Genomic DNA, 27496 nt, shown 5'->3' with positions numbered 1-27496 from the left:
CTTAAAAGAGAAGAAAGGAGGTGGGTGGGTACAGAGGAGGCCTTCCCTTAGCTGGGGTGTCTACGGAGCAGTGGGAGGGCCTTACTGACCCCATCCCTGTGTGGCCGTCAGCCTCAGGCCTCGGATAGAAGGATCTGGAAGCCGCTGTCATGACCGCTGCCTCTGTTTCTCCCCACCTGCCAGTGAGGCCCCCCAAGCAGCCGCACGCTGGTCCCGAGGCTGGAACAGCCCTGGTGGTCAGGAGCTCCGAGAGTGGCGGCAGGGCCCCTTGCCCCATCTTGCTGGTAGCTCCTGGGGGTGCCCCTAGCTCAGGCTATACGTGTTTGAAGACCCACCCAGCCCTCTGTGAAATGTCGGTTCCCTTTTAGAAGAAACGGCCGCTGGCGCGGTTGTGGTCAAGGCCTGTTGTTGCCGTCTGTGCACGGCACCAGTGCTCGCTCAGGCCACATCCTATGGGGAAACGGCGCCCGCCCGAGGTCAAGGCCCCCTGCCTCCCCAACCTAGGGCCAGGCAGTGGGTGATTCCCCTAGAACCTGGCTCCACCTGCCAGCCTGGAGCCCTGGGAGGCTCAGGATTCCAGGAGAGGGAGCCGGGAGCAGTGAGAGGCTGCCCTAGAGGGGCTCTCCTAGGGGACACTTACCCCCATGAATGTGGCCCCCATTTCATCACTGACTCTGGGATCTTTATCAAAGTCAAGAAGTTTTTATTCCTTAGTTAAGAGATGGGACTTCAAATGCCAGACACCATCCCACCTCCTTGACTGCTGCTGCTACTGCTGCTGCTAAGTCACTTCAGTCGTGTCCGACTCTATGTGACCCCATAGACGGAAGCCCACCAGGCTCCCCCGTCCCTGGGATTCTCCAGGCAAGAACACTGGAATGGGTTGCCATTTCCTTCTCCAATGTGTGAAAGTGAAAAGTGAAAGTGAAGTCGCTCAGTTGTGTCTGACCCCTAGCGACCCCATGGACTGCAGCCCACCAGGCTCCTCCATCCATGGGATTTTCCAGGCAAGAGTACTGGAGTGGCTTGCCACTCCTTGACTAACAACATTCAATGTGAGGTGTCAGGGCTGATGAAAGGGCCTGTTTCCTCAAGGCAGAAAGAAAAGTAAGGGGGATGGAGAGGGACAGCCCAGAAGAAGAGGAGACCCCAGGGGTAGCAGAGATGCATTCCCCCCTCCTGCACAGATTTTCCCTGGGCTGGGTTGTTCCCTGGGTTAATAAATGTGCATCTTCACCCACCTCCAGGGCCCAAAGAAGTAAAGGACTTTGCATCTGAAATTCACAGTCTGATGATCTCTGGCTAAAGGAGAAAGCTCTCAAGAAGGAATACACTGGGGATCTCTTTCCCCACCCACCATAGCCCCAGCCCCCTTAATCTCAATCAGTGACAGAGAGGGATACTATATATTTCCCTGGGGATGCTGCAGTTCAAGCGCTTCCAGGTGGTGCTAGCGGTAAAGAACCCACTGATGCAGGAGACATAAGAGATGCGGGTTCGATCCCTGGGTCAGGAAGAGCCCCTGGAGGAGGGCCTGGCAACCTGCTCCAGTAGTCTTGCCTGGAGAATCCCCAGGGACAGAGGAGCCTGGCGTCTTGGGGGGCTACAGTGCATAGAGTCACAATGAGTCAGACAACCACTGATGCAACTTAGCACGCACACATTGCGGTTCAGAGCAAAGACTTACCTCTCTACCAGTGGCACTTGATGACAGCATTTATTATGCTTGCTTCTTTCTGTTCATGTCATTTTGACAGAGCAACTGTCTAAAATATATTCAGAGTTTTTTCCCCCAATGCAACCATTGGGGAAACCAGTGAGATCTCAGCCATTCTCACCTATCCACCCATGCACCCAGCTCTCCATCCCTTTATCCCTCCACCTGTTCCCCCACTACACCCATTCATTCAGCAAATATTGGTTGGACATCTAGGAGTTTTCAGTTCATCTACTAGGGAAAGTAAGCAAAATATGCACCTAATTGTAGGGCACTGTGTACAAAGGTGCTGAGGTTCTGTTACACTTGGCTGTGGTGAGCAGGAAGGACTCCCTGGCAGAGGTGACATCTGGATTAGTCTTGAAGGATAAATAGGAATTTTTAAAAAATGATTTATTTATTTGTCTATTTATTTTCAGCTGTGCTGGGTCTTCGTTGCTTTGTGCAGGCTTTCTCCAGCTGTGATGAGCTGGGGCTGCTCTTCGTTGTGGAGCCCGGGCTCTAGGGCATGTGTTACTTGGTGGCTGCAGCTCCCAGACTCTAGAGCACAGGCTCAGGAGTTGTGTGCACGGGCTTAGATGCTCCACTGCATGTAGGACCCTCCCGGACCAGGGATCGAACCCATGTCTCCTGCACTGGCAGGCAGATTTCTTTACCACCAAGCTACCAGGGAAGCCCTGGATGAGTGGGATTTTAACTGAAATCGGAAAGGGTATCTTAGGAGAAAAGCACGAAGAGGGAGAGGAGAAAGGACAGGCTGTGGGGGGGAGCTCTGAAGAACCTGGTCTGGGGACAGGGAAGAAGGGTTCTTTGTGCGATGGGCCTGGAAAGAGAGTTGGGGCCATTTGGCTACAGATGGAGGAGCTGAATTTCACTACAGGTCTGCTCTGCCTCTTAGAGCTGGGCAACCCCGGGCAAGTCACTGACCTGTACCTGCCAGGACACCTTCCTCTTCCTCCTCCGCCAAGCAGAGCGATGATCCCTGCCTCGCAGGGTTGTTATACAAGAGGATGTTCTTAGTTATTTGGGCTGTGAGACCAGGTAAGGGCTGCTGCCTGTCTGTATATGGTGTGTGTGTGTGTCTGTGTGTCTGTGTGTTTGTCTGTGTGTGTATCTGTGTGTGTGTGTGCCTTGTACACACACATGCTGTTGATTTTCAAAACAATATTTTATATCTGAAAAAGTTCACACATAGACATAAAAAGTACTAAAATGTAAAGCATCAAGTATGTCATCTTTTTGAGGCTACACCCAGCCCAAGTGCATGTTTGTTTAATTTCCATCTCTGGTACATGGTTTTGAGCTGTGTATCTGTTAGTTTGTGTTCCTCTTTTTTTTACTGGGTGTTATTTCCTTTACGTATTTCTGCATGCTGTACTGTGGAGGCATGTTGCCTACCTATCATCTTTGATGACCTCATCATATTATGATCATATTAATGGTAGGAATAGGCATAGACATATGTCAAATTTTTTTTCCAAGTTCCCTCTGTTTTAAATGAAGCTCCTGAAAACTTTTATGGGTCTAGGGTTTGGGGACCATTTCATTGTCATCTGCCATCATCTTGGAGTATTTGAGTTCAGGGGTGAAGCAGAGCCTGTTGATTGGCCCCCTGAATTTTAGTTGAGTATAAATTTTAGCTAAACACGTCCCAATTTCCTTTCAACTAGATGTGGCTATGTGATTAGGTTTGGACAGAAAAATATATGGGGAGTAAGATTAGCTTGGTGATGTCCTTAAAGAGAAGGGTCATGCCTTTCTATTTTCCTCTTTCCTCTTGGCTGGAATATAGATGTAATGGCTGGACTTGAAGCACCCATTTTGGACTCTGGGGTGAATTTGAGAATGGAAGTTATGCAGAGTAGAGCAACAACATAATATATAAACATAGTAAGGCTCTCAGACATGTTGGTGTATCACCCAAGCCCTGTATTACTTACCCAGACTTGTGTATGAGAGAGGAATACATATCTTAAATCACTTAAATCACTATTATTTAAAATTTTCTATCACAGACAAAATCCTGACACAAAAAAATCTATCCCTTGTCACATAGCACTAGAGTATATGCCGGAAACACTAAAGTTGCTTTTCAGGGCTACCCGCAAGCCTTTATTTCCTAGTGGAGATGAGAAGGAGGCAAAGGGGGTGAGGGGAGAGATGTTTTGTATCGACTAAGCCTCTTATTTCAAAGACTATGTTGCAAACTTGTTTTTCCCTTTGGGTGTTTGTGAGTTTTAGATTTCACCAGAAGCTTCAGACTAGTTATTCTGGTTTAAGTTCTGACTCTCAAACTTTGTGCTTTGACAAGGCTCAGTCCTGCTGAGTAAGGCAGCCGTGTCTCTTCCCTCAGCCTCAGTTTCCTCACCTGTGCTTTCCCTTTTCCCAAATATGTTGGCTTTTAAAACATATGCATGTATTGGCTGTGCTGGGTCTTAGCTGCAGCTCACAGACCTTTGGTCTTGGTTGTGGCATGCAGGATCTCTAGTTGAGGTATGTGGGATCTAGTTCCCTGACCAGGGACCGACCCCTGAGGCCCCTGCATTGGGAGCGGGGACCCAGTTGGACCACCAGGGAAGCCCCCTTCATCTGTGCTTTAGATGGAGAAACTTCCTGCCTGTGCCGACGTTCTGAGATTGGTTCTCCGACCCAGTCAGAACAAGAGAGGCTGGGGCCTGCTCCGAACAGTGCTTGCTTGTCTTCTCGATGGCTGCCACCATTCATTCTTTCACTGCTTCTTTAATGAGCACTGACGGGTGCCAGGCTGGGTCTGTGCTGACCACTGGCCACCAGAGGTCTTGAGTGGTCAGTTCACCTCTCTGCTCAGCCTTGGGAAAGGTTTGCCCTGAGATGGCCTGTGCTGGCCTACCCTTTCTAGGGGTAGCAGAGGCCCATTTGGAGCCTGTAAGACCCTGCTCTGAGCTGCCCTCCCACAGCCCAGGATTGTGCTGTCTGCCCACCCCCAGGTGTGGGGAGGCCTTGAGGGCCTTGGTCTAAGAGGCCATAGGTATCCTGGAATTGAGCAGCGTGGGCTGTCTTGAAAGGCTAGGCAATTGCCTTTGAAGTAGTTTGCAAGGCAGGCAGGGGGCTTCTTTCCGCAAGCCAAAGTGGCCCCCATCCTTGGCCCTAACATTGTCAGGCATCAGAGCTCAGTGTGGGTCTGGTGACCCCATAATCCAGCCCCTGCTCACAGATAAGGCTCAGAGAGGGGATGTGGTTGCCCCAAATTCTCACAGCTGGATCCAGGCTGTTTCCACGGCTCTGTGCAGGCACCTAGGCTGCTCCTTCACGTGCGACCCTGGGCGGGGGGGACAGTCACATCAGCCTTCAATGGCTGCCTCTCCCTCCAGCCTCTGAGTAGTGCTGAGCTCTTTCCTGCCTCGGGGACTAAGCATGCACACCCCACCTCCAGCCTCCTGCAGAAGCCTTCCAGGCTGTCTGGCCTCTAGGGCTGTTGTGTACAGTTGTATAGGTTGTTCACTGCACAAAAGCACCTGCCGGGAGAGGAACAAGGGTCCCCTGAAGTTTCACTCTCAGGTGTGTGTGCGGGGTGGAAGAGGGGTTGTCTGCATCCGTGGGAAGCAAGAAGCATCTTTTCCTAATTTACACAGAGGTACCAGGATGCCGGTCAGCACAGAGCCATCAGCCCTGTCGGATCCTCGCTTCTCACGCTGTCATGGTGTATTCTCTCTCTCTGGCCCCGCTAGACTGGAAGCTCTCAGGGCAGAGAGAATGACTCCTCCTGACAGGTGTGGTTGCCAGATCTGCACTGTCCTGAGCATAGAGTGCTTGACTCAGAGAACTCTCAAACTAAGCAAGAATAAGGGCTGGAGAGGAGCGTCCCACACAAGGCTTTGTTGAATGAATATATGGCAAGTTAATGCCCAGGAGAGAGGTGGGGAGGGAATGACCAGGATAGACGGCCCCTGGGAAATGGGAAGGGGCCTGCCAGAAGCTTGCAGAGGAGGCTGTGGGCTATGCAAGCCTGAGCAGCGGAGTGAGGTGTGTGACTGGGCAGGCCTTTGAGCTCAGCTCTGGGTGGGAGGCCCTGAGGGTAGAGGCTGTGGCAGGAGAAACCTCAGCCACGCCTGGCCTGGCCCTGGCTCCACTCTGCAGGGCCAGGGCTGAGCAGGCACACTATGGGTATTTGCCAAAGCCCGAGCTCCTCCCAAGCCCTTAGACCCCCACCCAGCCGAGTCCTGGAGCCCCTGTCTAGCCTGCACGGCGTTGGTCCGGCAGTTACCTGACAACTCACCCTTGTCCCAGGATCCCCAGTCTTGTGGGGCTGCAGGAGCAGCAGGCAATGAAATGCCTGAACGATGCAGGATGGTCCTCTGGAGTGCTGGGGTCCCCGGCTGGCTCAGGGATGTCCCACTCAGACTAGAGCACATCTGGGGGAGCTTTACCAGGGAGGCAAGAGCCAAGCCGAGCTGAGTGACCTCTGGGAATTTCCCAGGTAGCCGTGGGGGATGGGGGAACCAGCATGGTCCGGTTGCGGGTACCACGGTTCAGTGTGCCTGGTGTTTGCGCTGTGCGTGGACCAGAGGTGACCTGTGCGGGAGAGGGGACAAGACACCTGAGGCTCTTAGGCTGGAATCTGTAGACCCTGGGGACTGAGACAGTCTCGTCCCCCCATTTTTAATGTTGGGCTGTGTATTGGTTTCCTAGGGTAGCTGTGATAAAGCAGCGCAAACTGGGTGGCTTACAGCAATCAGAGTTCTCACCATTCTGGAGGCTGGTGTTCTGATCAAGGTGACGGCAGGGCCATGCTCCCTCTGAGACTCTGGGTCGAATCTTCCTGCCTCTTCTTAGCTTCTGGTGGCCCCGGCAGTCCTTGGGGTCCCTTTGCTTGAGTTGCATCACTCCAGCCTCTGCCTGGTCACTGGGCCATGTCCTCGCTGTGTATCTTCTTGTTGCTCCTCTTCTTATAAGGACACCAGTCATATCAACTTAGGGTCCCTCCTGCCCCCATTCTAAAATGACCTCATCTTAATTTACATTGGAGCTTCCCAGGTGGCACTAGTGGTAAAGAACCCATCTGCCAGTTCAGGACACCATAAGAGATGCAGGTTTGATCCCTGGGTTGGGAAGATCCCCTGGAGGAGGGCATGGCGACCCACTCCAGTATTCTTGCCTGGAGAACCCCATGGACAGAGGAACTTGGCAGGACACAGTCCATGGGGTCAAAAAGAGTTGGACACGACTGAAGTGACTTAGCACGCACATCTTAACTTACTACACTGGCAATGACCCTATTTCCAAATAAGGTCACATTCTGAGGTCCTGAGATGCTGGGGGTTAGGACTTCAACATGTCTTTCTAGGGATACAGTTCAACCATAACAAGGTAAAATTTTTATGGAGTAAGCCTCTTCTGTGAACTTTTCAATACATTCTGGTAAACGTTGACTGTTGGGTAACCACCACCGCAGTCAGGATATAGAACAGTTCCATCACCTTCCAAAGTTCCCCTGCGGCCCTTGTAGCCTGCCCCTCCCCTGCCCAAACCCTGGCATCATCACTCATCTCCATCCTTGAGTTTTGGTGTTTCGAGAACTTCGCATGAATGCTGCCTTGGAGCCTGGCTGGTTTCACCTGGCTGAAGGCATCGGAGACCCATCTGTGTTGTGTGTCTCAGTGTTACGTTCTTTTTATTGCTGAGTGTATTTCATTGTATGCATGCATCACAGTTTGTTTATCCATTTGCCCACTGTGCCACATTTGGGTTGTTTCCAGTCTGGGGCAATTGCAAATAAAGCTGCTGCAAACATTTGTGTATAAGGTACAGATTTTGCAAAGGAATCACATGGATTGCTTGCATCGGGCTGCTGTGTGAAGAAAGGCCTGGGGTTTGGGGGAGTAGCACATGGGACAGAAGCTACTATAGGGGTTGGGGTTGAGCAGAGATGGAGGCCTGGACCAGGATCTTGGCAGTGGGGATGGAGAGATAGGGCACCCCCGGAATTGTAGCTAGAAAGGAGCCTGGTGGTGGTTTGGGTATGCATCATGGAGGCAAGGAGGCCACCTTTATTAACTCCTACCAGCCTGCCCTCCACCTGCCCAGGAGAAGGTGCCTATTGTGGCCCAGCGTGGCTGTCTGGATATGAGAACATTGAGAAGGGAAGAGTACAGCTTAGAGGTTAGGCCATGTAGCAAACCGTCATGGTTCCCATTCTATTCTCCACCTCAGTTTCCTCATCTGTAAAATGGGTACTGATAGTTCCATACTCTTACAACTGCTGTTGTATTATATGAATTAATGCGTGTAAGGAGCTTGGACAGAGTTTGACACGTAGTAGGTGTTCAAGAAATGTGAACCGTGTCCCATGGTCTTCGGAAAGGCCTCAGTGCCTACCCTCTTGTCCACTCCACTCGTCCCCAGGTCTGCCCTGACTTGCTGTGAGACCTTGAGCTGTCTCCTTGCCCTCTCTGATCATTGCTTCCTGCATTCATGCAACGTGGAGGCCCAGAGCCCCCACTGTGTGCCGGGCTCTGTGCAAAGCAGCACATGGCCCAGCCGCCTCCCACAGTAGGCGCTTCATGAGGACATGGCCGTGCTCACTATACTGTCGGGGAGGCTGGTGAGAGGCTCTCAGGACACAGGTTTGGAGACTGCCAGAGGTTCCCCTGCAGCTGCTACAAATACCGTCCTCCCCTTTTTCCTCCCAAATCTGTCCTCTGCCCCTGACAGGAACTGCCCATGGTGGCAGCTGCAAGCCTCAGCAGCTACAGGGTGGGTGCCAGGTAGGGGCCTGGCCTGGGCTCCAGGGCGAGATGTGTGCTGGTTCCCAGTTCAGACAACACGGCAGCTAGCTCCCAGGCTCTGACAGATGCTGTGTTGTGAGAAGGGTTCAAGTCTAGGTGGGCCACAGTGGGGGCCAGCCTAATGAAGGGATGTTTGCAGCCGATCCTCATTACTCACAGACTCCGCATTTGCAAATCGGCCTGCTTGCTGAGGTTTATTCATAACCCCCAAATCATAGTGCTTTGGAGGTCATTTGCAGCCCTGCACAGAGCGATGAAAAATCTGAACCATCTGAGAACAAGGTGCCTTCTTGTTTCCATCTTCATCGTGGTCTGTTATGTTTTTCGAGTTTTTCTCCTGCTTTGGGCTGATGATTTCACTGTTTAAAATGTCCTCCAAGTACAGTGTCTCTGCTGTCTAGGGTTCCTGAGGGTGAGAAGGCTGAGTGGGGCCCCATGGAGAGACTATGGGTGTTAGAAGAGCTTTGCTCAGGCATGAGTTATGCTGTTGGCCGTGAGTTCAAGGTTAATGAATCAATGATGCGTATTAAATAAGATATCTTTAAATAGAAACACACATAAAACAAGATGTGTCTTGATCAGTGAATGGAAATGTTGTGACCAGCGGTTCATGGGAACCTACCCCTGTGTTTTCCCCAAAAGCAGGGGTTCTGTTTCCACTAACTCAGTGTCTGTGGCAAACTTCGTGGAATGTACCGACCACGAGTGCTGAGAGTGGACCGTGTGTGTGTCAGGTAGCCAAGTCAGTCCCAGCCTCTCCACTGCACTGTCTGAACGTCTCTATCAGCAGTTCATTCCCCTAGATTAAGAAGTGCCAGACTCATGCAATGTCTGCCTTTAAAATGCATGAGTCCTTGGCGGTAGGCGCCACCCCTCTGTCCCTGGCCTTGGTCCTTTCTCCCTCCAGTGAAATTCAAGGCTTGGAAAGGACAGTTTTCAAAGAGGCGAGCAGTCAGTGCTAATATGTCACATTCTGTCATTCTCACAGAAGCGTCCTTCTAAGGAGCAGAGTTTTGATTGAGGCATAAAAATCAGGGACTTGTGGTATTCACAGATGACACTCATAGTTACAGCAGTTATGTGAAGCCCCTTTGCTTGTTTTTGTTTTTTTTGGCCACACCACGGGGCATGTGGGATCTTAGTTCCCTGACCAGGGATCAAACCTGCAGCTCCTGCAGTGGAAGCGTGGAGCCCTGACCATTGGACTTCCAGGAAATTCCCCAGGCCCTTTTGCTAAGAGCTGTTTCTCAGTTAATCGTCGCAGCCCCATGAGGCTGGGGTTGCAGTGCCCAGTTTATAGGCAGGGAAACTGAGGCACAGCAGGTGACTCAGGGGAAGCCCTCAACGCTCCGTGGCAGATTCTGGACCCGAATCCTGGTTTATCCAAGTCCGGAGCCTCAGCCTTCACTCATGAATTCCCTGCATCCCTGTGTTGCCTCCCAAGATTCCAGGACCTGCTGTCTGTCCTAGATCCAGGTGTGCCTGGTCCTGGAGGGAGGGATGCTGCTGGACCCTCCCCGGGCCTGCTGAGCCCTATGGAGGGGGTGACCTCCTAGCCCCCTCCCCGAGTTGGTCATATATGATGGACCAGGTAAGAGACTCAGAGGTGCAGAAATGTGGGCCTGGCCCCACCTTCCAGTCTCTCCCTTGTCACCCACTGACAGGGTCACATCCTGTAACCCCCACCCTTGGAGTCACTGTTATTGCTATTCCGTCATTTCAGTCGTGACTGACTCTTTGCAACCCCATGGACTGTAGCATGCCAGGCTTCCCTGTCCTTCACCATCTCCTGGAGTTTGCTCAGGCTTATGTGCATTGAATCGGTGATGCCATCCAACCATCTCATCCTCTGCCTCCCCCTTCTCCTGGAGTTGCTGAGAAACACTTTCACCTGGGAGGGGTGGAGTGTGTTTCCTCTCTCCCCAACCCAGTGCCTCCTGAAGGCCCCCAAAGGTAATGAGCCAGTGGCCTCGGCCTCCTCCTCTCTTGAAAACTCACTGCAGCTAACTTCCCTTACGCTCGGGCATCAGGGACCGTGCACCCTGTAAAGTCTGATGGGTGAAGGGGACCCAAGCCCTAAAAAAGATGCAGCCCTGGAGGTGGGATTTCGGGGGCAGGGGTGGGATGTCCATCTTGTTTTGGGAGGTGGGCCTGGGCCCAGGAGGCGTGCTGCCAGACACCGTCAGGACTGCTGAGCTGGGGCGTGCCCAGGACCCCACAGAGGAAGTGCGGTCACAGCAGCTGTGTGGTGGGTCGCAGGGTGACTCAGTGTCGCCAGGGGCTGGAGGAATGTGACGCCGCAGCAGCTTCCTGCAAGGTGCAGATGTCCAGAGCCTGCCTCCTCGGGGTGCAGGCAGTGCCCCGGCCCGGCAGCATCAGGGGTTGGGTCAGTGTTCACCCCTGAATCCTGGACAGGCCCTGGGCGTGACCCCACTTCTGGTTTAGAAATGGGGGTTCGTTTTGTCAAAGCACACCCGTCTGACTCTATGCTCATGTTTCACCCTGCCGGCAAGCCTCTGAAAGAGGGAGGGGTGAGTATTCTTTGGCTTATCTCACTAGTGAGAGAACTGAGGCCCAGAGAGGGAGGGAGGCTTGCCTGAGGACACACAGCCAGCCTGTAGCTGAGGCTGGAACAGAGCCCGGCTGCCTTCCTGGGCAGAGCATTTCCTGCTCCGCTCAGAGCTGTCCAGCATCAGTCGTGTCCACAGCAACCACAGACAGCTACTGTGAAGCTCCAGATGCAGCCGGCATTTTGTCCTCACCGCGGCCTTTCGGAGTCTGTTCTCAGTCTCATTTTACAGACTTTGAAAGGCCGGTGTCAGAGGGGAATTCAGTCAGGCCCCAGACGCGAAGGGCGAGGGAGGGAAAGAGAAACTTAAGCGGAGGTCCAGCGGGAAGGCCTGGGTGAGGGCGTGGAGAGCCCGCATCTCCCCTGCAGGGCTGAGACCTGTCCATCACGGGGCCCCTGCTCCCGCCTCCTGCCACCTGTTCCTCTACCCCGGGTCAGGCCCGGGAGGGGAGGGTTGTGATCTCCTTTCCATTTCCCCCAGATGATGGGGGAACCGCTGAGTAAGCAGCAGCAGGGCCAGAGGCCAACGTCACGGTAGGACTTGTGGGCTGCCACGTGGCGGGGGCAATTCTGGAGGGAGGGAGGCCAGCAGGGGCCCACACGAGTCTCCCCAGAGCTGACGGGCCTCCTGTTTTCCAAACCTGGTCCACATGGGGAGAAGACAGCAGAAGGAAGGTGGGCGAGGACCCCGGGAGCTCTGTAGGGACAAGCCTGGGGAGGTCTGGGCTGGGATCCATGTCCAAAAGCGACCTTGACCTACAGCCAGCCACAGGGGTATGGGCAACTCCTGAGAGAAGAGGGCCTTAAACCCTGAAATAGACGACCAAAGACATGGTCTTCCTGAAGAACTTTCCAAATTGGGCAATGGCTAATGGTCATAGCACTGACATGTGTTGAGTTGTCTTTTTTTTTTTTAATCTTTTTTCTTTCTAACTAAAAACAAATCCCACACACAGTATATGAATTCACAGACACTGAAAAGATTTAAACAGAAGAAAAGTCTAGACCCGCATCGTCCAGTACGTTAGCCACTAGCCTCATGTATCTGTTTTACAAATTAAATTCATTCAAGTGAAGTAACAGTTGCACTGGCCGCAGTGCAAATGCTCCAAAACCACGGGCAGCTGAGGGCGGCTGCACTGGACGGTGCAGACGTGGGTCGTTTCCATCACTGCATTCAGTTCTTTCAGGCAGCACTGGCTGGACCACGAACAGGGGAATCCCTGCCAGCTGAAAAGTAAGTTCTGGAATCAGTTTGGTTCCTTTGGACCTGTTTTATGTATTTAACTATGTCTGGGCATCCACCTTTCCCAGACGCAATTCTTTCTGGTCTGTCTGGCTCCTTGGCCCTATAAGTATGACTGTAGCCTGCCAGGCTCCTGTGGAATTCTCCAGGCAAGAATAGTGGAGTGGGTTGCTGGTTTCCTACTCCAAGGGATCTTCCTCACCCAGGGATCAAACCCAGGTCTCCCACATGGCAGGCAGATTCTTTACCATCCAAGCCACCTGTTAGGACTCATGAGAATGATATTTTGCATTTTTTTTTTTTTTCCAAAAGAGGAAACTGAGACTCAAAGAGGTAAGGGGCAGGTTGGAACACATTTGTTTTCTAGGCCCAGAGGCCCTTTTCTTCCCTCGGTGTGTCCAGGGTAGCTGAGGGGCAACCAGGCCAGGGCTCAGATGATCTTTTCAAATCCCTGCACATTTCACTCAGTTGTATATGAAGGAGAGACCCTGATGGGCACACTGATCTTCCAGGAAGTCTTTCCCCTGGCCATCTTTTCTTCCATTTTAATTGTTTCCTCTGAAATGTTCGTCCATTATTTTCTGATTGTCACAGTAATATACACTCACTGTAAAAACTTGGAATGTGGAAAAACAGTGTCAAGAAGGAGACATAAATCCCTCAATCCCAGGATTAAGAACCACTCATGGACCAGTTTATAGTCCCGCAGGCAGAGCAGGAACGTTCCGGTTCCTCCACGGCCCTGGTCCTTGGTCGTTAGGTCTGCTTCATGACAACCATTCTCACAGGCTCCTGAAGTTTTAATTCCTGATTCTCCGATTCCTCTGCTCTTGAGGAGCTTTTCAGATGCTCACTGGCCATTTGGATGGTCCCTGTGTTAAGTGCCAGCTCAAGCCTCATGCCCATTTTTCTATTTGTTCTTATTTGTCTTGTTTTTTCCTTATCAATGTGTAGAAGTTCTATGTATAATCTAGTTCTGAGCACTTTGTGTTACAAGTATCTTCTCCCACACAGGGCATAAATTTCACTCTCTTGATGGTGTCTTGATAAACAGAAAGTCTTCATTTTAATACAGTCAAATTAAAAATTGTATTTAAGGTTGAGGTATATGTGTGTGAGTATGTGTTTGTGTGTGCACTGTTTAAGAAGTCTCTCTTCCATCAGATTATGAAAGTATTCTTTATTTTCTTCTAGGAGCTTTTTTTGGTTTGTTTTGCTTTTTACCTTTTATCAGAACAGAGTCTTCCTGGAACTGGTTTTTGTATAAGCTGTGAAGAATGGATCACGTTTATTTTTCTCCCATGCAGATATCTAGTTGTCTCAGCACATTTTGTTGCGAAGTTTGTCCTTTACTCAATGTTCTACTGTGACCATATGTGCCTCAAGTGACTGTGTTGGGAGATCTGTTTCTGGACTTGTCTTGTCTAGCCCACTGACCTATGTGCCTCTCCCGGCCCCAATGCCGTACCTTCTTCATCACTGTAGCTCTGTCATTAAGTCTTGATTTCCAGCAGCCCAAATCCTACTCCCTTCTTCAAGTGTGTCTTGGATGTTCTTGGCACTTTTCACAGAACACTTTTGGGGTTCTAATTGAAATTGCACTGATTCGTTCAATCATTTTGCTTAGGATTCATACTTTGAGAGTGTTAAGTCTTCTGCTCTGTGGACGAGATCTGCCCTACATCTCTTTCTTGTATTGCGTGTTTATAACGTTTAATCATCTTACATTGTGAATAGGAGTCTAGAGGGATTTCGTAGGGTGATTAAGAACACAGACTCTGAGATGGCCAGGGTTCCAATCTCAGCGCTGCCACTTTCCGTAGCTTCAGTGAGTTGCTTAATTTCTCTGTGTCTCAGTTTCCCATCTATAAAATGGGAGCAATAATCGGAGTTATCTCGTAGGGTTGTTTGAAAAAGTCAATGTAGTTAATATATGCAAAGCTCCAGATGCAGTAGGCAGTTTGTCCTCACCGCGGCCTTTCAGGGTCTGTTCTCAGTCTCATTTTACAGACTTTGAAAGGCCGGTCTGATGGCAGTGGACGGGCCTAGTCTAGGCTGGGATTGAGGTCAGCAGGATGAGCAGGCTGACCTGCTCATCAGTCTGGGTTCAAGGGCCTGGCTGGGTTATGGAAAGGGCCTGGGACCCGTGAGCCAAAGGTTGCAGAGGGAGAATGGAGGAACTCTACCCCAGTTCTGGGAAGGCTGTGGGCATCAGGCAGGCAGCCCGGGAAGCAGCGCTGGGAGCCAGGTGCTACCTGACACACGCCAGGCGGCAGAGGCCTGCAGCACACAGGTGTGGAAAGTTTGAAGGCCATGGACCTGCTCGACCCCTTGATGTGGGCTGTGACGTGCAAGCTGAGACAGCCAGACCTGTTCTCAGCACTTCCGGGGCCCGGAAGACTTGCTTGAGCTGACTTCCCCTCGGCGAGGCTGTGGGCAGGGGCCCTCCAAGTCCGGTCCCAGCTTCCCGGGGGGCGCCCACCGAGGATCGGGGGCTTAAGCTGCACCCCATGCCCCACCTCATCTCAGAAGGCCTTTTGGTCTCCCAGTGAGAAGACACCTAGGGAGCTCTCTCACAATAGGATCCCAGGCACTGTTCTTGGAGCCCCAGTGACTGTGGGAACCCACCAGGGCCTCATGCAGTTATCTGGCCCATGGAGCCAGGGCTGGAAGCATTGGTTTGAGTATTTGCAGATTATTTACGTGTGAGCGATGCTGATTCTGCCACTGGCTGCCTCTCTTCCGTCTCCATGTGACTCTAAAGGCTGGGCCAAAAGTGAAACGAGGCGGCAGCTGTGGCTCAGCTTCCACAGGTCCAGGAAAAAGCATTTGGTGGAGCGGAAGCCACAGAGAAGCTGGCCTGGCTGCTTACCTTCTCTCAGACTGTCTGCTGGGCCAGAGCCAGCCTGGCTTGGCAGAGAAACTTCAGATGGTATGAGCTAGGCGTCGGGTGAGTTGCAGAATCATGGAATGCATAGTGCTGGAAGGAACCCCAGTTTTAGGTCTCGTCCACGCTCAGACAATGCATAGCCTGGTACCCAGCCTGTGGCTGACAACACTAGGCGATCCCAGCAGACTTTCTCTTCCAAGCCTTTAGCATAACATTCTGGGCAGCTGCTGCCCATCAACTGGAGTTCACAGGGAAATTCAACCTACTTGCCATTCCAAATCTAGAGCAGTCTTCTCACTTTACTGAAGAAGCCACTGAGCCTGAAGACGGGAAGTGAGTGGCCAAAGGTCTCAGGGTGAACAACACAACCAGACCATGGTCTCTTGAGTCTGAGCTGTGTCGTTTCCTTTGTGTTGTACCCGTTGTCCTGATGAGAACAGTATCTGCATGTAATTGCTCATCTCCTAAGCTCTTTTGATCTCCTTTCATCTCCACAATGTGATCCCAACCTCAGAATTCAAAAAAGTTGCCCACAGTTCCCCAAGAATGTTGTATACATAGCTGCAGAAAAGCTGAGCTGTCTTAGGTCATGTTAACAGGAGTAGACTATCTAGATTGAGAGAGGTGATGGTCATGCTCCTTTATGAGCTGCTCAGGACACACCTCGGAAATTATTTCCTAGCTTGAGACGCTACATTTTAGAGGTAGAAAGACAGAAGGATACTCAGCACACTCAGGAGGATAAAAACAGTCAAATGAAGGGGTTCAAAACCACTCCATAATTTATGGTCAGTTGATTTTCAACAAGGGTGCAAAGAAAATTCAATGGGGAAAAAATAATCTTTACAACAAATGCTGCTGGGACAACAGGATATCCAAATGCAAAAGGAGGAGGTTGGACCCTATCTCACATCACATGCAAAAATTAATTCAAAAGGGAACAAAGACCTGAGTGTAAAAAATCTCAGAAGAAAACAGGGGTAAATCTTCATGATCTTGAATTAGGTGTTGGTTTCTTGGCTATGACACCAAAAGTACAAGCAACCAAAGAGAAAATAGGTAAATTGGATCTCACCAAAATTAAAAACTTTTGTGTTTCAAAGGGCACCTTCATCTTTTCATCAGGAAAATTAAAAGACAACGCAGAGAATGGGAGAAAATATTTGCAAATCGAACACCTTTTAAGGCACTTCAATATAGGAAATATAAAGAACTTACAACTCAATAATAAAAAGATAATCTAATTCTAAAACCGGCAAAGAATCTGAAAAAAAAAAACATTTTTCTAGAGAATATCTGCAAATCGTCAATAATTAAGATTCTCAGCATAGTTTTACATCAGAGAAATGTAAATCGAAATGATAATGAGACATTCACTGAACTTTTGTGACAATCGTCTCATGATGTGAGTTAGCCAGATCATTATGCTGTACACCTTCAGTTCAGTTCACAGTGATGTGTGTCAGTTACATTGCTGTAAAACTGGAAGAAAAATACAATGCAATACAACTTTATACCCACTAGGATGGCTATAACAATAAAGATAGCTAATAACAGGACTTCCCTGGAAGTCCAATGGCTAAGACTCTGCGCTCCCAATGCAGGAGCCCTGGGTTCAATCACTGGTCAGGAAACTAGATCCTGTATGCCACAACTAAGAGTTCTCACACTGCCACTAAAGATCCTACACGCCTCAGCGAAGAGCGAAGATCCCATATGCCGCAACTAAGATCCAATGCAGCCAAATAAACAGTAAATATTTCAAAATGATAGTAACAAGTGTTGATAAGAATGTGGAGAAATTGGGACCCCTCTGCCCCGCATTGTCAGTGGGATATAAATTCTTTAGCCACTTTGGAAAAAGTCTGGCATTCACATGCTAAATATAGAGTTCCCATGAAAGTCAAGTGACTCTTTGCGGCCCCATGGACTATACAGTCCATGGAATTCTCCAGGCCAGAATACTGGAGTGGGTAGCTGTTCCCTTCTCGAGGGGATCTTCCCAACCCAGGGATCGAACCCAGGTCTCCCACGTTGCAGGCAGATTCTTTATTGACTGAGCCACCAGGGAGGCCCAAGCCTGCAGCACCCAGTATGCCCAGGAGTTCTCCCATTCGAGTACTAACCAGGCCCAACCCTGCTTAGCTTCCGAGATCAAATTAGATCGGGCACATTCAGGGTGGTATAGCCATAGACAGAGTTACCATATGACCCAGCAATTCTAGTCTTAAGTATATACCCAAGATAATTGAAAACAATGTCTATACACAAACTCATGCATGAATATCAGTGGCGTTATTCATAAAGGCCCAAAAGTGGATCAACCCAAATATCCACGGACAAGTACAATGTGGTCTGTCCATACAATGGAATACTATTTGGCATTAAAAAGAAATGAAGCCCTGGAGCTTCCCTGGTGGTTCAGTCATAAAGAATCCACTTTCCAATCCAAGAGATGGGGGTTTGATCCTTGGGTGGAGAAGATCCCACATGCCGTGGAGCAACTAAGCCTGTGTGCCGCAATTACTGAGCCTATGCTCTAGAGCCCAGAAACTGCAACTACTGAGCCCACGTGCCCTAGAACCTGTGCTCCACAACAAAAAAAGCCCTCACACCACAACTCGAGAGTAGCCCCCACTCGCTGCAACAAGAAAAACGTCTGCACAGCAGCCAAGACCTAGCCTAGCCAAAAATAAATAAATAAAACTTTTAAAAAAGAGAGAAAGGAAGGAAGGACTGATGCGTTATGTAAGTCGTGACAGCGTGAAAGTGTTAGTGGCTCAGTCATGTCCGACTCTTTGCCACCCCATGGACTGTAGCCCACCAGGCTCTTCTGTCCATGGACTTCTCCAGGCAAGATTACTGGAGTGGGTTGCCATGCCCTTCTTCAGGGGATCTTCCTGATCAGGGATCGAACCTGGGTTTCCTGAATTGCAGGCAGATTCTTTACTGTCTGAGCCACCAGGGAAGCCCGGGTGAACCTTAAAAACATTATGTCAAATGAAAGAAACCAAACATAAAAGACCACATACTATATGATTCTGTATGGGAAATATCAGAAGGCAAGCCTATAAAGACAGAAAATGGATTAGCGGTTAATACTGGCTGGGGCATTAAGAGGAAATGGGGAATGACAGTTAATGAGGACAGGATTCCTTGTTGGGATGGTGAAAATGTCCTAAAATATTCATGCAGTGATAGCTGCATGATTCTGTGATTGTACTAAAAGCTGTCTCAGTGAACACCTTAAAATATTACTAGAAAGCAAAGCACTCCGTATGCAAATTCATGGAGACTGTGTGTGTAAACCGATCTGTGCCTCAGTGTCAGACACAGGGGAAAAAGCTGGTAAATGTTACCTGTGGGTACCATAAGGAGAGGGGGTGCTGAGCAACCTGGAGAAGAGTTGACCCTAGAGGATCGGGGGAGGAGTTATGTTGGCCTTCTCTGCATAGTTGAAGGGCTGCGTGGGGATGGGGCGTGTTGTCCCTGTGGCCTTATAAGGGGTAGAAAAAGAAACAAGAGGAAGGATTCAGAGGAACAGATTTCATCCCAATAGAAATTGAGGACTGCTTCTCAGAATGACTTGCCCAGTGAGGTAGTGAGCTCCCTGTCATTAGAGGTCTTCAAACAGATACAGCTACGTATTGGGATGGCATAGAGAGGACTCCAGTGTTAGGGGAACCTCTGAAGTAGAGGACAGTTGATAGACTTACAAAGTCTTGTTCAATATTCAGAAATTTTTAGCTAGTTGTTAAATCATCGGTAACTTCTTATGAGCAATGGTGGGAATACGTACAGCCGTGGCAATCCTCATTCACTCCAGATCAGGACTTGTTTTTTTTTTTTGTCATGGACAGATGCTTAATAGCACATCACTGATCCAAGCCAACTGCTCCAACAGGTCTTTTGGAGTGCTTGCAAAGTCAATCAATCTACTGACACCAGGTTGTAGTGAAGGAAAGTACAGCATTTACTGTAGGTGGCAAGCAAACAACATGAGCAGTTAGTTAGTGCTCAAAAGGAAGACCCAAAGTTCCCAGTGGCTTTCAGGGAGAGGTTATTTGGGGTGCGAACAGCAGCTCAGGGACTTTCTTCTGATTGGTTGGTGGTGAGGCAACAGGGTGATGTTTTGGGAATCTTCGTCATCAACCTGGTTCCAGCCAGTCTGGAGTCTCTGTGCTGATGATCAGCATGTAGTGACCATCCTTTACCTGGGTGGCTGATCTTAGTTTCTGCGGAACAACTCAAAGATATGCATCCGATTGTTCTGCGTATCCCTTAAGGAGGGACTGGGGCTTTTTCTTATCACTGAACTGTTTAGTTGTCATTGCTTTTCCTGATTGACTGCTTTCCCTTTGTTTCTGCATTCCCTCACTTCCCTACTTAGTCACTGCTTCAGTCTGCTCTTTGGAACTCAGGGAAGGCCTAGGAGATCAAAGCCTTTTTCTGCAAACAAGAAACAGGGCACGACAAGAGGCTTTTGTACCCAGGAAGGCCCCAAAGTGTCCTACTTCGTTTCAGTTCCCCCTTTTCTTCGATAAACCTCAGTCCTGAGGGGAACAGGGGCAGGACAAGAAAAGGAATCAAGTTTTGGATAGAGAGGTTAATCATAAACTCAGTGGGGCAACTCAGTTCCTAGGGGGCTTGGTTTCATGCTCATCCACCCCCAAAGTTCCCAGATTCTCCTCCTTCACCAACGGATTCGCCTTCCCTGCCCTGTCCCAGGATCTGATGAGCCTTGACTTCTTCCATGAACTGCCTTGAGCTCTTCATCTCATCTAGGAGTTACCACTTAAGTGTCCACTGTGGCTGAGTTCTTCCTTACCCTGTCCCATGACCTTTGAGGCAAGTGGGGTAGATGAAAGAATTAATCAGTAATTGATCTAGGGGCTTCCCTGGTGGCTCAGCAGTAAAGAATCTGCCTGCCAGTGCAGGGGACTCGGCTTCAATCCCTGGTCCATGTGCTGCAGGATAACTAAGCCCATGAACCACAACTACTGAGCCTGCATGCCTAGAGCCTGTGTTCCACAACGAGAGAAATCACTGCAGCGAGAAGCCTAAACACGGCGACAAAGAGTTGACCCCACTTGCTACTGCTGGAGAAGGACCTCATGCAGCAACGAAGACCCAGTGCAGCCAGAAATAAATGCATCTTTAAAAAAAAATAGTTGATCTAGGAAGAAGTGAACATTTTTATTTGCACCGACCTGCGCATTATATCGGAGAAGGCAATGGCAAGCCACTCCAGTACTCTTGCCTGGAAAATCCCATGGATGGAGGAGCCTGGTAGGCTGCAGTCCGTGGGGTCGCTAAGGGTCAGACACGACTGGGCGACTTCACTTTCCCTTTTCACTTTCACACACTGGAGAAGGAAACGGCAACCCACTCCAGTGTTCTTGCCTGGATAATCCCAGGGACGGGGGAGCCTGGTGGGCTTCCGTCTATGGGGTCACACAGAATCGGACACGACTGAAGTGACTTAGCAGCAGCAGCGCATTATATAATCCAGGAGACTGTCTTTCAGAAAGCTCTGAGGATTGTTCCACCCTTTTAGAGGTCAGAGCCCAGGTATGTAAGTTTTTGAGGAAGGGCTATACTCAAGTGCTTAACAGGTTACACAGTCTAGATCTACACTACGAAGTGTCATGGGTCACCATGGCCCCTTGCAAGATTAAAGAAGGAATGTTATCACATAGGGAGGTCTGCTTAATGCGGTTGCACAATACACACTAAAGGGGAAGGAGGAGGCCAAACCGGCAGGGAAAAAATTTATGCTTAAATTTTCTCATCTCGGGCTTCCCTGCTGGCTCAGTGGTAAAGAATCTGCCTGCCAGTGCTGGGGACACGGCTTTGATCCCTGGTTTTGGGAAGATCCCACATGCCTCAGAGCAACTAAGCCCGTTTGCCACAACTGCTGAGCCCAGGTGCCACAGCTCCAGAGCCTGTGCCCTCGGCCTGTGCTCCCCGACAAGAGAAGCCACTGCAGGAAGAAACCCCTGCATCGCAACTCATAACAGAGAGTGGCCCCCATTCGCTGCAACTAGAGAAAAGCCCGGGCAACAACCAAGGCCCAGCACAGCCAAAAATAAATAGATCCGGTTATTTAAAATTTTCTCATCTTGCCCTAAAATATGAATTTTAATTTCCTCAGAGGCCTAGGCTCCCTCTTTACAGTGGGGGACACTGGGCCCAGGGTGGGTGTTCGTTCATAGCACCGGGGCCTCGGAAGGAGTTCTCCCAGCTCCAGATACCTGCCGCTGGTCTTGTATGTTCCTGTTGGCATCTTCACCTGTAGTCAGAACTCCAAGCTGTCACTCACTCTGGCGTCAGCTGCTGCTCCTTGGCCCAAGTCTTGTGGCTGCCACAGTGCGGAGACACAGGCCCAGTGACCTTCTCTGGCTTCTGCTCTGCTGACGCAGTTGTCAGAAGATTTTCCTTAAAGTCCCCCAGGGCCTGATTCTTTGGATGGACTCATCTTGATTACCTTTCAACACAGGCCCTCAGGCTCCTGAACGATCTTAAAAATGCCATGAAAAACAATGGGAGTCATCCCAGAGGAGCTGGCCTGGCAGAAGGGACAGGCTTAGGTGTTCTTGTTGCAGAGAAGAACCGGTTCTGACTCCGTGTTGGAACTCTTTCTTTGACTTGCTTTTCATCGCTGTTGTTATGTGCATGTTCAGTCACTTCAGTCGTGTCCGACTCTTTACGCTCCCGTGGACTGTAGCCCACCAGGCTCCTCTGTCCATGAGATTCTCCAGGCAGGAATACTGGAGTGCGTTGCCACGCCCTCCTCAAGGGACTCTTCCCAACCCAGGGATCAAACCCGAGTCTGTTACGTCTTCTGCATTGGCAGGCGGGGTCTTTACCCCTAGCACCACCATTATCACAATACATAATGGCCTGCCTCAGAGGACCCTGCCCCTCTGCCTGACTGTTGGACTGTATGTGTGTGTAAGTCACTCAGTTGTGTCTGACTCTTTGCGACTCCATGGACTGTAGCCTGCCAGGCTCCTCTGTCCACAGAACTTTCCAGGCAAGAATACTGGAGTGGGCTGCCATTCCCTTCTCCAGGGTATCTTCCTGACCCAGGGATGGAACCCGGGTCTCCTGCATTGCAGGCGAATTCTTTACCATCTGAGTCACCAGGCAGACTCAGTTTTTGGACTAATTGTTAGCCTTTGTTCAGATATTAGGAAGCTAATCTGACCCTGCCCACCTGTGAATGGCTGCAGGAAAGAAGAGATTAATACACCCCTTCCACAGGCTGGCCATTCCCAGAGATGTTTTGTAAGACTGATGGCCCTTGGTATTAATACTTCACTTCCTCATTGCTTCTCCCTCTGTATTCTGCCTTTTGACTTTAGTTTCTCACCGCGTCTCTGTCTGGTTCTATAAAAGAAGCTGGCATCCAGACGCCGACAAATGGTTATTTTGAGACATTAGTCTGCCATCTTCTCGGCCGGCCGGCTTACTGATTAAAGGCATATTCCTTGTCTCAACACCTTGATTCATTGGCCTGTCGTGCAGCAGGCAGAGTGAGTTTGGACTCGGTAACCTCCCTGTCTAGTCAAGGCTATGGTGTTTCCCATGGTCATGTATGGATGTGAGAGTTGGACTGTGAAGAAAGCTGATCGCTGAAGAATTGATGCTTTTGAACTGTGGTGTTGGCGAAGACTCTTGAGAGTCCTTTGTACTGCAAGGAGATCCAACCAGTCCATTCTAAAGGAGATCAATCCTGGGTGTTCATTGGAAGGACTGATGCTAAAGCTGAAGCTCCAATACTTTGGCCACCTCATGCGACGAGTTGACTCACTGGAAAAGACTCTGATGCTAGGAAAGGTTGGGGGTGGGAGGAGAAGTGGACGACCGAGAATGAGATGGCTGGATGGCATCACTGACTCTGTGGACATGAGTTTGAGTGAACTCCGGGAGTTGGTGATGGACAGGGAGGCCTGGCGTGCTGTGATTCATGGGGTCACGGAGAGTCGGACACGACTGAGCGACTGAACTGAACTGAACTGAACCTCCTAAGACCCCCACTCTACAATGCCTGGGCTTGTGGCATGTTCTGGAGGACCTTGGGAGAAGGTGCATGTTTCTGACATTTTAAAAATAAATAAATCATTACAGAACTGGCCAAAGCCTCCTTCACACAGTTTCCAGATCCCATTTTCTTCCAGCTCCTCAGAGGTCATCATTGTCCTGGATTTGATGTGCATGTGTATTTACAAAACACGTGGAACTGTTGTGTACACTCTTACACTCGTATATATAAGTGTTTTCATTCCTTCTGTAATCTGCTTATTTCATTCAACATTGGGGTTTTGGTTTGTTTGATTTTAAAACTTCTTAACTTCTTCTTTTAAAATAACTTCAGACTCCCAGAAAAGTTACTGGAGTAGTACAGTGAATTCCTATATTACAGTCTTCAGTCAGATTTACCAATTATGAACATTTTATCACATTCTGTTGGTTTTCTCTTCTTCACTTTTTCTGAACTGTGTGAGAGTAAGTTGCAGTCATTGTGCTTCTTTACTTGCATATATGTCTGTGAATACCCAAACATGGACATTCTCTTACATAACCTCAGCACAAGGATCAATATCAGGAAATTAACATCAGTGCAACCGACAGGATTTTGAGATTTCACCCAATAACAATTAGTTCTTAACTTTTAGCAGCTGTGTGATAGTCCAGGGTGGAAGAATCACAACTTATTTATCATTTTCTCATGTCTGTTTCTCGTGGATGGATATTGGTTTTTCCCATTTTCTCTCATTATAAGTGCTTCCATAATCAATTGTCTCCTTATCCCTGTGTGTGTCCTGGGAGTGGGGCTGCTGGGGCCTGGCTCTGTTGTAGCCATGCGTTCTGGGAAACAAACTCACTCAGAAGAACAATGCAGATAGTGGAGTGCAGTTTATTACACCGGCGGGCCCAAGGCAGAGTCTCCTCTTAGCCAAGGACCCCGACCAGCATTTGTGAAAATCTTTTATGCCCCATGTGTATGTGTCTGAACTCACCACTCCAAATTCCTTGAGACTTACATGAACCAAGGAAAATACAATCCCAATAACCCCATCATTCACGTGCTGTGTGCTCATGTGCTCAAAGAGTCAAACAACTAGCCAATAGTCAATAAACCCGAGGTCACTCTCCGATAGATATAGAAAAATTTACGGCCTGTCTGGAGGAAGGGGTGATTAGTGATGTTTTCTCTTAGGTGATGAGTAACCTAGATACGATCTTCAAGGTTCCCCTGTCTGGAGGGGGTCTTATCCTTCTGTTGTCATAGGCACTAAACACAGAGTTCAGAGTCCATTGGAAAGGTGGCCGAGCACGATCAGCATGAAAGGCCCTATGAATCCAGATGAATTCCTTCTTCAGCTGCTGCTGCTGCTAAGTCACTTCAGTCGTGTCCAACTCTGTGTGACCCCATAGACGGCAGCCCATCAGGCTCCCCCGTCCCTGGGATTCTCCAGGCAAGAACACTGGAGTGGGTTGCCATTTCCTTCTCCAATGTGTGAAAGTGAAAAGGGAAAGTGAAGTCGCTCAGTCATGTCTGACTCATAGCGACCCCATGGACTGCAGCCTACCAGGCTCCTCCGTCCATAGGATTTTCTAGGCAAGAGTACTGGAGTGGCTTGCCATTGCCTTCTCCATCTTCAGCTGCAGCACTCCTCTTTTAGATTCTGAGTCTTTCAGAACAGGTGCAATTGTTCCTGTCCTCATGGGGGGCTCTTCCTCTTGGTGGCGTTCAGGGGGCTGAGCAGTCGGCTCTCACATATCTCAGATCATTTCCCATGTTGGCGTTCGTAGGAGAAACAGGGCAGGACCACATGTGCGGTTAGGCCAGCTAGAATAATGGTGTATTCGAGGCGTTCTTGTATGCCAGATGCTGCTTCATGCACATTACTTGTGGTAGGGATTACCAGCTCCATTGCACAGATGAGAAAACTGAGGCCCACAGAGGTTAAAAACCTCACCCTGGGTCACATGGCCAGATGTGGCAGGGTTGGGCCCGAGGCTGCGTGAGTCCTTGTTTTCATCTTGGGCTGCGTGGAATGTGAAATGACCACCAAGTCTCTAATTGTAGTGAGAAGGTGGGTGGGTGGGGACAGCCAGGAGTGACTGCCCTCACCTCCCCTGGGAGTGTCAAGGCTCAGCTGGTTCTCCAGGATCGGACACGAGGAAAACACCCCTGGGGCCTCTGGACAGCTTTGCCCCAGCTCGAGAAATAGCTGCCACTTCAAAAGGAGGGAGGCTTTGGACTTCTGGAAGCTCAGCTTGGGTGTGGGAGCCCCACCAGGCAATTCGGTGATGGCTCTTAGAAGTTTACTGTCAGTCACTCCCAGGATAATAGCACGCAGTGTGCGTATCTCATCCTCTCTACTCCCGAGGGAGACCCTCTCTGCCTGTTGAACTTACTCCTCATTTCACAGAAGAGGAGACTGGAGGTGAGTGTGGTTGGACAGGCAAATAGACCTCTTAGCGAGTCAGTGAGGAGCTGGCTTTGCAGTGTGTGAAATGACCACCAACCCGGCTCAGGAGATCCCAAAGCCACCAGCTCTCCACCCTGCATGCACTTATGTGACAAACAGGTGTATCTCCACGCATTGGTTTAAGATGATTTTGATCATATAAGTAATGCATAATTGGCATAAAAATTTGAAACAACCCCCCTGTGTGCACTTCTCAGAAATAACAGTTCTTGATGATGTCATTCAGAGCCTTCAGGACATTATTTCTATGTTTATATTTCTCTGTCTCTGTGTTTATATAAATTCCAAATGGGTCAACAAACTTTAATGAGCACTTTCTTTGCCAAGTACTATAAGGATACATATACATGGGAAATTTTTAAAGTTTCTTTAAGAACTAGAATAGTGTTATTAGCCCAGACTCTGGGTTCAGATTGTCCAGATTTGAAGCCCAGCTCTGCCACTTAGAGGCTATGTGACCTTGGGCTTCCCTGATGGCTCAGCAGGCAAAGAATCCACCTGCAATGCAGGAGCCACAGGAGCCCCAAGAACCGCGGGTTCGATCCCTGGGTGGAGAAGATCCCCTGGAGAGGAAATGGCAACCCACTCCAGTATTCTTGCCTGAAAAATCCCCAGAGACAGAGGAGCCTGGCGGGCTACAGTCCAAAGTGTTGCAAAGAGTCAGATACATCTGAGCGCACACACACGACCTTGGATGAGCTGTTTAGCCTTTCTGTGCTTCAGTGTCCTTATCTTTACAGGAGACTATCACGTAGATATATATTAGTTTCCAAGGGCTGCAGCAGCAAGTCATCACGACCTTGCAGCTAATAACAACAGAAATGTATTTTCCCATGGTTCTGGAGGCCAGAAGTTCAAGACCAAGGAGTCAGCAGGGTTGGCTCTGTCTGGAAGCTCTGGGAGAATAGGGCCATGCCTCTCTCCAGCCTCTGGAGGTAGCCATCAATCCTTGGTGTTCAAAACTCCTAACTCTACTTTCTTCCCTGTCTTCATGTGACTTTCTTGTATCTCTGTGTCTGTTTTGGGGGCTGCTGCATGCAGGGTCTTAGTTCCCTGAACTAAGAACCCCTGCCTCCTGCAGTGGAAGCTCGGAGCCCTAACCGCTGGACAGCCAGATAATTCCTCTATTTCTTTCTATGAGAACACCTCTCATTGAATCTAGGGTCCACCCTAAATCCAGAGAATTTCCCTGGTGGCTCAGACAGTAAAGAATCTGCCTACAATGCAGAAGACCTGGGTTTGATTCCTGGGTTGGGAAGATCCCCTGGAGAAGGGAATGGTAACCCACTCCAGTATTCTTGCCTAGAGAATGCTGTGGACAGAGGAGCCTGGCAGGGTTCAGTCCATGAGGTCGCAAGGAGTCGGACACGACTGAGCAACTAACACTAAATCCAGAATGATGCCATCCTTAATCACATCTCCAAAGCTCCTTTTTCCAAGTGAGGTCACATTCGCAGGGGCTGGGTGCTAGAATTTGGATCAGTCTCTCTGGGGGACACGGTGCTAGCCACTCCAGTAGGTGTGAGGATGGCTGTGTGCCGTGGGCTGTTGGGGATGAACAGGCATGTTGCTGCCCTGACTGGCATTTCCAGGGCCCACCCCTCCCACCCTGGCCCCTCATTGTCATCTGTGTGCTCACCCCCTTGTACGGAGTGATCGGGCCATCCCACAGTACTGACTTCTGGGACCAGGTCACTTTCTCTCAATAGAGCCACTTGGTCCTGGAGCGGGGGCCCGGTCAGGACTGCGGGTGGGATGGAGCTGGCCTTTTCCCAGTCTTCCCCTTCCATCCCACACTCCCCCTC

The 27496-nt window shown here is 49.8% G+C and overlaps 1 protein-coding gene and 1 pseudogene across 1 annotated transcript in view; one reads left to right on the top strand and one right to left on the bottom strand.

The window, feature by feature from the left end:
- The window catches only part of RIN3 (Ras and Rab interactor 3), a 136434-nt gene that overhangs the window by 6776 nt on the left and 102162 nt on the right, over window positions 1-27496 (top strand).
- Window positions 17264-17382, bottom strand: LOC129550745 (5S ribosomal RNA; annotated as a pseudogene).

Source organism: Moschus berezovskii, chromosome 21 (assembly GCF_049115385.1).
Source record: "Moschus berezovskii isolate FMDL1 chromosome 21, NW_MosBer_1.0, whole genome shotgun sequence".
NCBI classification, from domain to species: Eukaryota; Metazoa; Chordata; class Mammalia; order Artiodactyla; family Moschidae; genus Moschus; species Moschus berezovskii.
The sequence above is the reverse complement of the archived record's forward strand: the minus strand, read 5'-3'. Positions and strand labels throughout refer to the sequence as shown.